Consider the following 8,675-nt stretch of genomic DNA (forward strand, 5'->3'; position numbering starts at 1 on the left):
TAATTTTTCTTTTAGTTAACATTGAAAATGAGTTAACACTCCCATCAGGTCATCGTAAATAAAAATGCCTATTACATGTAGCCTATTATGTGTTGTGTTTTGGGTTGCATGTTGTCACAGAACAGAGGTTTTGTGCAGCTGCAGTGCCAATGCACACTTCTTCTCTTTTCACAACACAGATTGGGTACCAACATTAAATTGTCATTCACATTTTTTCTGGATATTACCCCACTCAATGGTACTGGAAGAGAAGCCAACAGGAACAGTTCAACGGACACATGTCATGTCGGCAAAGTATTGCGAAAGAGATGTGGCTTTCTCACCAAGGTCTCGATCTACTTAAAAGCCCTTGATTGACTGTGGCCGCCCTGCTACAACTCCACATTTAATCAACTATATTTGTAACTCCAAAATAAAGTTTCAATTCACTCCAAATGCTTTATCTATCCCCGTGGCATTGATATGCAAATATACACGGAGTGGTTAACATTCTTGCCCATGTACTTGCCCATATTCTTGTGTCATTCATTATGTGACCTGTGCACCTAATAGGTGCATAACAGCATAACACCCAGTGAATAATGTAGCCTACATATTATGCTGACATTTTTTGCATCAACATTCATGTTCCGCGTTCATTAACCTTTTTCCTTTACCCCTACATTCCAGATAATAACATGCAATACATTTTTTATGGTTTATATCATCCTCCGTTCTTCCGAATAACATTTGAACAGCGGTCCTGGAAAGTGGATTTCTATTTGAGAGATATCCAACTGAAAATATTTACAGTATGTTGAGATAATTGATGCCCCTAGGGGACTGATCCCAGACAAATTTCACCCTCATTCTTCAGAGGTTTGTGACACCTATGGCAACCAAATAATTGTCTGTCTGTCTTTATTTTTTTTAGTAGTGTAGTGTATTTGCTAACGCCTCAATCATACTGGCAGAGTCACTGCATCAATGCTTCATAACATTTTATGCAATTACACAACTATACTGGATGCATGTATTTGCCACAGGTGTTGCAGTCAGTCGAAATGTCGTTAGATTTTTGTTATTGTCGCTGTATCCTCAAAACCCTTTGTTTTTGACACAAATAAAAACCATATTATTTCATTTCAGCAGGCTATGAAACAAAGAAAATGCATTTCGAAAGAACAGATGATCATATTTTTGTTGAATTAGGCCATGTTACAGTGTTCAGTAGGCTATATGGCTATGTGCCATATCACGTAGCCAACTGGGGAGTTTTTTTTAGGATAACAAATATATTTAGTGAAGCTAAGCACGCTAAAAAATCTGGTTCAGTCTACTTTCCACCAGACACTGGGGGATGAATTCACCTTTCAGCAGGACAATAACCTAAAGCACAAGGCCAAAGCTACACTGGAGTTGTTTACCAAGAAGACAGTGAATGCTCTTTAGAAAACATTAGAAAAAGTTAAACATCGCCTTTGTTCATATTTCCATGGAAGCTGATACAGCACCAGGGTACAAAGATTATCTTAGGGTCATTTTTGACCCGGCTGTTATAAAATAATTTACACACCACAAAAACCACAAGGGCACACACACACACATTGAGAAAACTTGCTTGTGCATGTGCAGCATCTCTCCTCCACGACCCCACATGACTCAAGTTCACAGAATTAAAAACAATTTCTAACAAAATAAACATTTCTTGAAAGCATTGTTTACTAATGGGAATGCAGTCAGTCTATAAAGGTACTGCAGATGACAGTACCCCCCAGTTGTCTCTTTGCTGAAGCCATGAGTGCACGTTTCAGTGCCCAACATGTCGTAGATCTGATTCTTTCAGAAGTCCAGGAGGAACAAGAAAACAAAGATTTAGAAGAGGGGGGGGAATCTGAAGAAGAAGATGCACGATGCATCATCTTCAGATGAAGAAGAAATCCCCCAAGCTGAAAGAGACAATTTTTTGTCAAAGAACAGCAAAATATCATGGTCCTTGTCACCATATGACATCCATGGCAGGATAGCAGCCCAAAATGTCATAAGGATGACCCCAGGGCCCACAAGACATGCAGTTGCCCATGCCCAGGACATCACCTCAACGTTCTACATGTTCATCACACCAGCCATTGAAAGAATCATCCTGGAGATGACAAATTTGGAGTGTTTCCGTGAATATGGAGACAACTGGAAAAGGATGGATGAGATTGACCTGCGTGCCTACATAGGGCTGCTAATCTTAGCGGGTGTGTATAGGTCCCGAGGTGAGGCTACATGTAGTCTCTGTGATGTAGAGAGCGGAAGGGTGATTTACCGTGTCACGATGCCACTGAAAGTCTTTCACACTTTCTCAAGAATGATACGCTTTGATAACGTTTTGATGAGTCAAGACCTGCAAGACGTGTGAGGGACAAACTGGCGGTTATACGAGAGGTCTGGGGGAAGTGGGTGGAGCTTCTGTCATACCTCTATAACCCTGGGCCTGAATGTGATTGTTTTCTGTGACACTGATACTAATTACTGTTAGTAATCTCTTTTGTCAAAAGGTTTCTGTCCTTTCCAGCAGTATATGCCCAGCGAGCCAGCAAAGTATGGCATCAAGCTATGGTTGGCCTCTGACGCACAATCCAGCTATTCTTGGAAGATGCAAGTCTACACAGGGAAGCCAGCCGGTGGAGGCCCGGAGAAGAGCCAGGGGATGAGGGTTGTACTTGATGTGACAGATGGACTGAGGGGACACAATGTAGCGTGTGACAATTTCTTCACCTTTTATGAACTCAGCCAGCAGCTCCTGAAGAGTAAGATCACCATGGTTGGCACAGTTAGAAAGAACAAGCATGAGCTTCCCCCTGCACTTGTAAGAAGAGAGGCCTTTTCATCAAAGTTTACCTTCACCCTCACCACCACTCTAGTTTCTTACCTCCCAAAGAGGAACAAGAATGTGGTCCTCCTGAGCACACTGCACAAAACAGCTGAGATCAGTGATCGTGAGGACAGGAAGACATCCATCATCCTGGACTTCAACCACAACAAAGGAGGTGTGAACAACCTGGACAAGGTGATTGGAACTTACAGCTGCAGGAACATGACTGCCTGCTTGCCCCTGGTCATCTTCCATAACATTGATGTGTCCTCATACAATGCCTTTGCGATATGGAACAAGATCAACCCTACCTAGATGCCTGATAAGCGAAACAAGAGGAGGGTGTTCCTGGAGCAGCTGGGAAAGGCACTTGTAACCCCATGCATTCAAAGAAGGGAGCACCTCCACTGCACAGCAGCCTCTGCAGCACTTGTGAAAGCTGTTAACGGGGCTGAATCTTGTACTGATCCACCCAAGGCTGCAGCTGGGGCAGGCAAGAGGAGGAGATGCCAATTTTGCCCCCCAAAGAAGGACTGTAAAACAAATACTATGTGCTGCACATGTGAGAAATACATCTGCAAATCTGCAAAGTCTATGCACACACACTTGCATACTGTCCTACATGTGCTAATTAGACTTGGTTTATTTATGTTCTTCACATTTTGTTTTGTATCTTATCTTATTTTATTCATATATATTGTTGTTGTTTAAACACCGTTGGAGAAGACTAGTATTTTGTAGTTTAATTCCTCATTGTACAGCATATAAGAATATATCACTATGTTGCCAAAACAATTCAAGACTGTTATTGTTTCCCTTCAATACAATGCATTCAAAACTACTTTCTGCACTTTTCTGCTACTTTCTTAGGCTATACAAGTGATATCTCTTGCTATTTTTTTTTACACCTATGCAATACCTTCAGCAATAATAATAATAATAAACCTCTACTTTAGTAAAGAAAACAATTATAACAGGTGTGTTGTCATGAATTGAGTAGTGTCCACTAATTAAATGTAGTCTTTCTGCATTGTGAAGAGGGAAAACACAGATATTCACAAAGTTTGTGATGAATGACAGGTTATTTCTTTATGCAAAATAGAGTTGGGGTTTAAAATTCAAATAAGCCGCTTTATTTTAGGGGTTTAGTGAAGGCTGGTCATTTTTTACACTTAGGACAAGGGGGGCATACAGAATGTTAAGACCACGCAAGGGTTAAATCTGCTTAAAATCTATTGCAAGACCTGAAAGTGGGTGTCTAGCAACGATCAACAACCAATTTGACAGAGCTTGAGGAATTTGAAAAGAATTCTGGGCAAATGTTGAGCCATCCATGTTTGAAAAGCTCTTCGAGACTTACCCAGAAAGACTAGCTTCTGTAAACCAAAGGTGATTCTAACATGTATTGACTCATAAATGTTTTACAAATATTATACTTCCCCCCCCACTTTGACGTTAGAATATTTTGTGTAAACCATTAACAAAAAATGATAAATCCATTTTAATCCCACTTTAACACAACAAAATGTGGAAAAAGTCAATGGTTTGAATACTTTCTGAAGGCACGTAAAGGAAGATAGTTTCAGTGCTTGCTTTGTTATCCAACTGATCGTGTCCTTTCTGCATCATGTGACCCTCATTCATTGCTGCTTGCAACTACTGTATATTTATAGGTGATAGTATATGCTGTCACAATACATTTGTAGATGTTATCGAAGAAATAACATTTATGCTACTTGGCAAACAATTAAAACTTTTTTAATTAAAAATGTTACTGGATATGTGTGCAAAAGCAGTTCAACATTCACCTTTTGCTACTATTTCTCTCAACTCTACTCATACAATTAGATGCATAAATCGGATATATGCAAGACAAATGCAGCGTCCCATTGGAAATTAATGTACTTCTGGTGTACCAAAACACAAGGACGCTGCTGTGACTGACGCGTAAGAGTTCATTAAGTGAAGTGGAAATTCTTACTAGTATGTACTGTACAATACAGACATTCTGCATTCCACAGTCACCCACAGGTTGCGTGGGCAGATGGATAATGGAGGTTAGCTGAGCTCAGACAAAACTTGCTAATGTGATCTCCCACGCTCTCAAAATGCATGTCACACACACACACACACACACACACACACACACACACACACACACACACACACACACACACACACACACACACACACACACACACACACACACACACACACACACACGGCTCCTTGCAGGTTAGCAGAGTTGGTCTCTCATCACAACAGGATCTACATGGTTGGCTTACATGCTTTTTATTACTGTGTTATCCTCCATGTTGGAGTTCAAGAGGTGCTCTGGAGTTCAAGCGCACTGAGGCTAAAGTGTTTTCTCCTACAGAGACCCTCACTGAGTGTGCTCTATGGAACAAAGCCCAGTAATCCATATTAGATGCTCCGCTGGTGCTCTCTCCTGTTGCGTGCGTGAGTCATTGGGCATTGCAGAGCTTGATCTGGACTAAGCACCATGCTGGGTGATTGACAGGCATATTGCTGTTGTCCTCTCGCCCTGTGTTGTTGTTGTCCAGAGGCTCAGCAGGAGCTGTTATTTACAGCCATGGTCTTTGGGTTCCTGGGGGATGGAAGTGCGGTGGGAGTGGGCGGTGGCTCCGGGCTGGAGCGAATACCTATAATTTCTCTAGAAAGTACAATCAGAGCCCATGTTTTCTCAAACGAGGGTCTTCTGCACTCCACAATAGGGGTCTGTGGGTGCAAGAGGGCAACCAATGAATATTAACCAGTGTTCCCACACTGGAAACAATAGTCAATGTGAACCATTACAGTAGTTTTCATCAATCTACCATTTCCTCCGATGTTGATAGAGCATGGCACTTGCAACCCCAGGATAGCGAGTTTGATTCCAGGGACCACCCATATGTAAAATGTATGCACACATGTCTGTAAATCACTTTGGCTGAAGGCATCTGCTAAATGGCATATTATTGTTACTTTTATAATTGTTATTTCACTGCTTATCCACCTCCACCTCCTGTGTTGCTCATCCAGTACACGTTATCCTATCATTTCAATTGTATATTGTAGGCATATTTAGATTAGAGTACCATGAGGACACCAAACCTACAGGTGGTTTTCAGTTTGAAGGAGGCACATATTTGATGCTGATGGCCGAAGAGTGGATTTTTGCCCACAGATGAGAAATTAAACCTTTTTCATAGTCTTTCTAACTATACTCATTGATGCATGGGAAAGTGAAGCAGTTAGATTTTTTTTAAAAATCCGACACAGTTTTGTATTCCAAAAACAACACACAGGGCTCAACGTAGATTGATGTCATTGTCGATGTATTTGCGTATCGATGAATAATCTCAATCATAATTTACAGTATCGTACTTTCTTTCGCAACTGATTGCGACGCAATCCACTGACTATCATATACCACGATGAAGCACCTTACTTCTAAGAAACCTGTCGTTAAATATAGATGTCAAAGAAACCAGATTAGGGTAAACCAATCACCTCCTTGTTCAAAGCGGTTTCTTTTCGCCTCCAACTGGCAAAAAAAAATAGATGTATGATTTAAATTGTCTATTGGCATGACAATATGGATGTGCGCCTGCTTCTACTAAAGGTTTTCGATTGGCATACTATGGCATTGTTCTCCTGTTTCTGGGGGTTGCCATGGAAACCAATGTAATAATCACAGTGGCGCTGTTACAAGGTTCCCAACCACAGGGAACATGAGGGGGTGGGGGTGAGGATAGGACGAGGGAAGGGGGTTGTAGTGTTTAAATGTCGTTTATAGACATGCTCACACACATACACAATGAAAACATGAAATTCCATGAAGTGAGCCTGCAGGTTATTACTAAACACTTGGGTTTGTACTGAACAGACTAGTGAATCTTATGGCTTCTGGTGGAATGGTATTTAAGCCCGACACTTCTCCTGGATCCTCTTGCTTGGTTGGTCATGGTCAGAGAATGAAGACGCAACATTTTCCATTTAACTTGTGTCGCCTAGTTGATTTATGGAATCGTTTAAAAAAAATGTTATTATGGTTCCAATTCAACAACAGAACACACAACACAATCATAACTGAGTAAATAATTCTGGAGGTTACAGTGTCCTGTCCATCACCCAACAGTCTGTATACAGAGTTATTCTTTTTTTTGGGGGGGGGGGACTTTAAGACGAGAAATTGAGTCACCTTAGTGTGTCACGTATCCAGTGTGCCCAGCGGGGCTTTGGGGACAGTGCGTGTGGTAAACACCTAACCACCATCGCAGAGGATTCAATTTGAGGCGACGTTGCAGATTGGCCACACGCGACTCAGAGCAGATGGTGGAGAGCAGAATAGACTCTGAGAAAGCAAGATTAGCCCTGCCAGCCCGAGAGCAGGGGAGAGTATCTGAGTCGCACAGATAGGGGAGTTTCAGGCACCTCTCCTCGTCCAATCAGATAAGGCTGGCCTGCGGAGCGGTGATTTATTGAGTGCGTGGAGGGGCCTGACAGCCACGGCTCTCATCAGACGGACTGAGACGTAATTAGCCGGAGCACGGTGATGATGCAGCTGTTTGCATGGGGAGGAGAAAGCTATACCGGGAGTACAGGGGCCCACACAGCTTTCTCAGAGACGGAGCGGCAAACAGCGTGCTGCTCCCACGACCTCAGAGGGTATTTAGTAAATAGCTTTACTGAGTCCAGAAAAAGGCAGACTACACATTCGCTTCACTGAAGATAATTAAAAATTGGAAAACACCCTCTCTCTCTCTCTCTCTCTCTCTCTCTCTCTCTCTCTCTCTCTCTCTCTCTCTCTCTCTCTCTCTCTCTCTGTTCTTTCGGAGTTGTCACTGAGTTGATCCTTTATTCACTGGACAGCTGGTAGAGAGGGACAGGACAGCAGTGCAGTAGCCTGTAGATTTGATTTGGCCAGGCAGAGCAGTAGAACTGGCTCCATGAGTTATTTTCCCATTTGAATGTAATGAATCTTCAACAAGGTGCTGAAAAGGGAAAGGCCTGTGTGTACATCTTCTCTGCATGGCTGTCTCTGTTTATTAGCACGCGCCACTTGGGGTGGTGTTGCTGTGTGGCTGCATGGCCACTGAGAGCTTTGATGTGAAGATTAATGGCTGACTGTGTGCAGGATGTTGAGGGATATCGATCCCAGTTAGGTGAGATACACAGTATCCATAGGAGAAGACTTGCCTGCAGTGAAGTGGCACATTAATCTGAGAGGTCAGAGACTCCATTCATCACTTGAACTGACCCCCTGTCTCTGTTTGGGAGCCATTTTCATTTTTTCTAGCCACTTGAAGTGTCCAGTATTAGGTCCTAAGTACCTTTGGTTTGAGCTTTGAGGCTTGATCTTGTTGGCATTGTCTCTATCCCTTTCTCATTACTTGGTAACAGTAAAATATCATGGCCCCTGCAGCTTAAAAGTGAGTATGTGGCCTTCACAGCGACATAACAACGCTTGAGATGAGAGGATGATGGTGTATAGGGATATGAATCTCTCATTTAATCGATCATATTAACACAATAATATCTGAACACAATAAGAAATGAGTATCTGTATGAGAGAGAAATGGAGATATGCCCATGTCTATACTCAGTGGGTGTTTCTTATTATGCAGCAATAACAGCCAGCATTAGATGCCTTGGCCATGCTGAGGAGGATGAGAGCAGCTCCTAATGAACATTTGGGGATTAATAATGACTAGGTTATTAGTCCGCTGCTGTATTATTCATGCCTCTCTCATTAACAGCCAGTCTTGTACAATGAATATCACATCTCAGTCCAGTCATAGCCCAAGTTTAAACATTCTGACCAATCTAA

General features: G+C 42.2%; 1 pseudogene; it reads left to right on the plus strand.

The window, feature by feature from the left end:
* The first annotated feature begins 1,885 nt into the window (after window positions 1–1,885).
* Window positions 1,886–7,972, plus strand: LOC135549368 (piggyBac transposable element-derived protein 4-like; annotated as a pseudogene).
* The last annotated feature ends 703 nt before the right edge of the window (window positions 7,973–8,675 follow it).

The sequence above is a fragment of the Oncorhynchus masou genome, chromosome 12 (assembly GCF_036934945.1).
Source record: "Oncorhynchus masou masou isolate Uvic2021 chromosome 12, UVic_Omas_1.1, whole genome shotgun sequence".
NCBI classification, from domain to species: domain Eukaryota; kingdom Metazoa; phylum Chordata; class Actinopteri; order Salmoniformes; family Salmonidae; genus Oncorhynchus; species Oncorhynchus masou.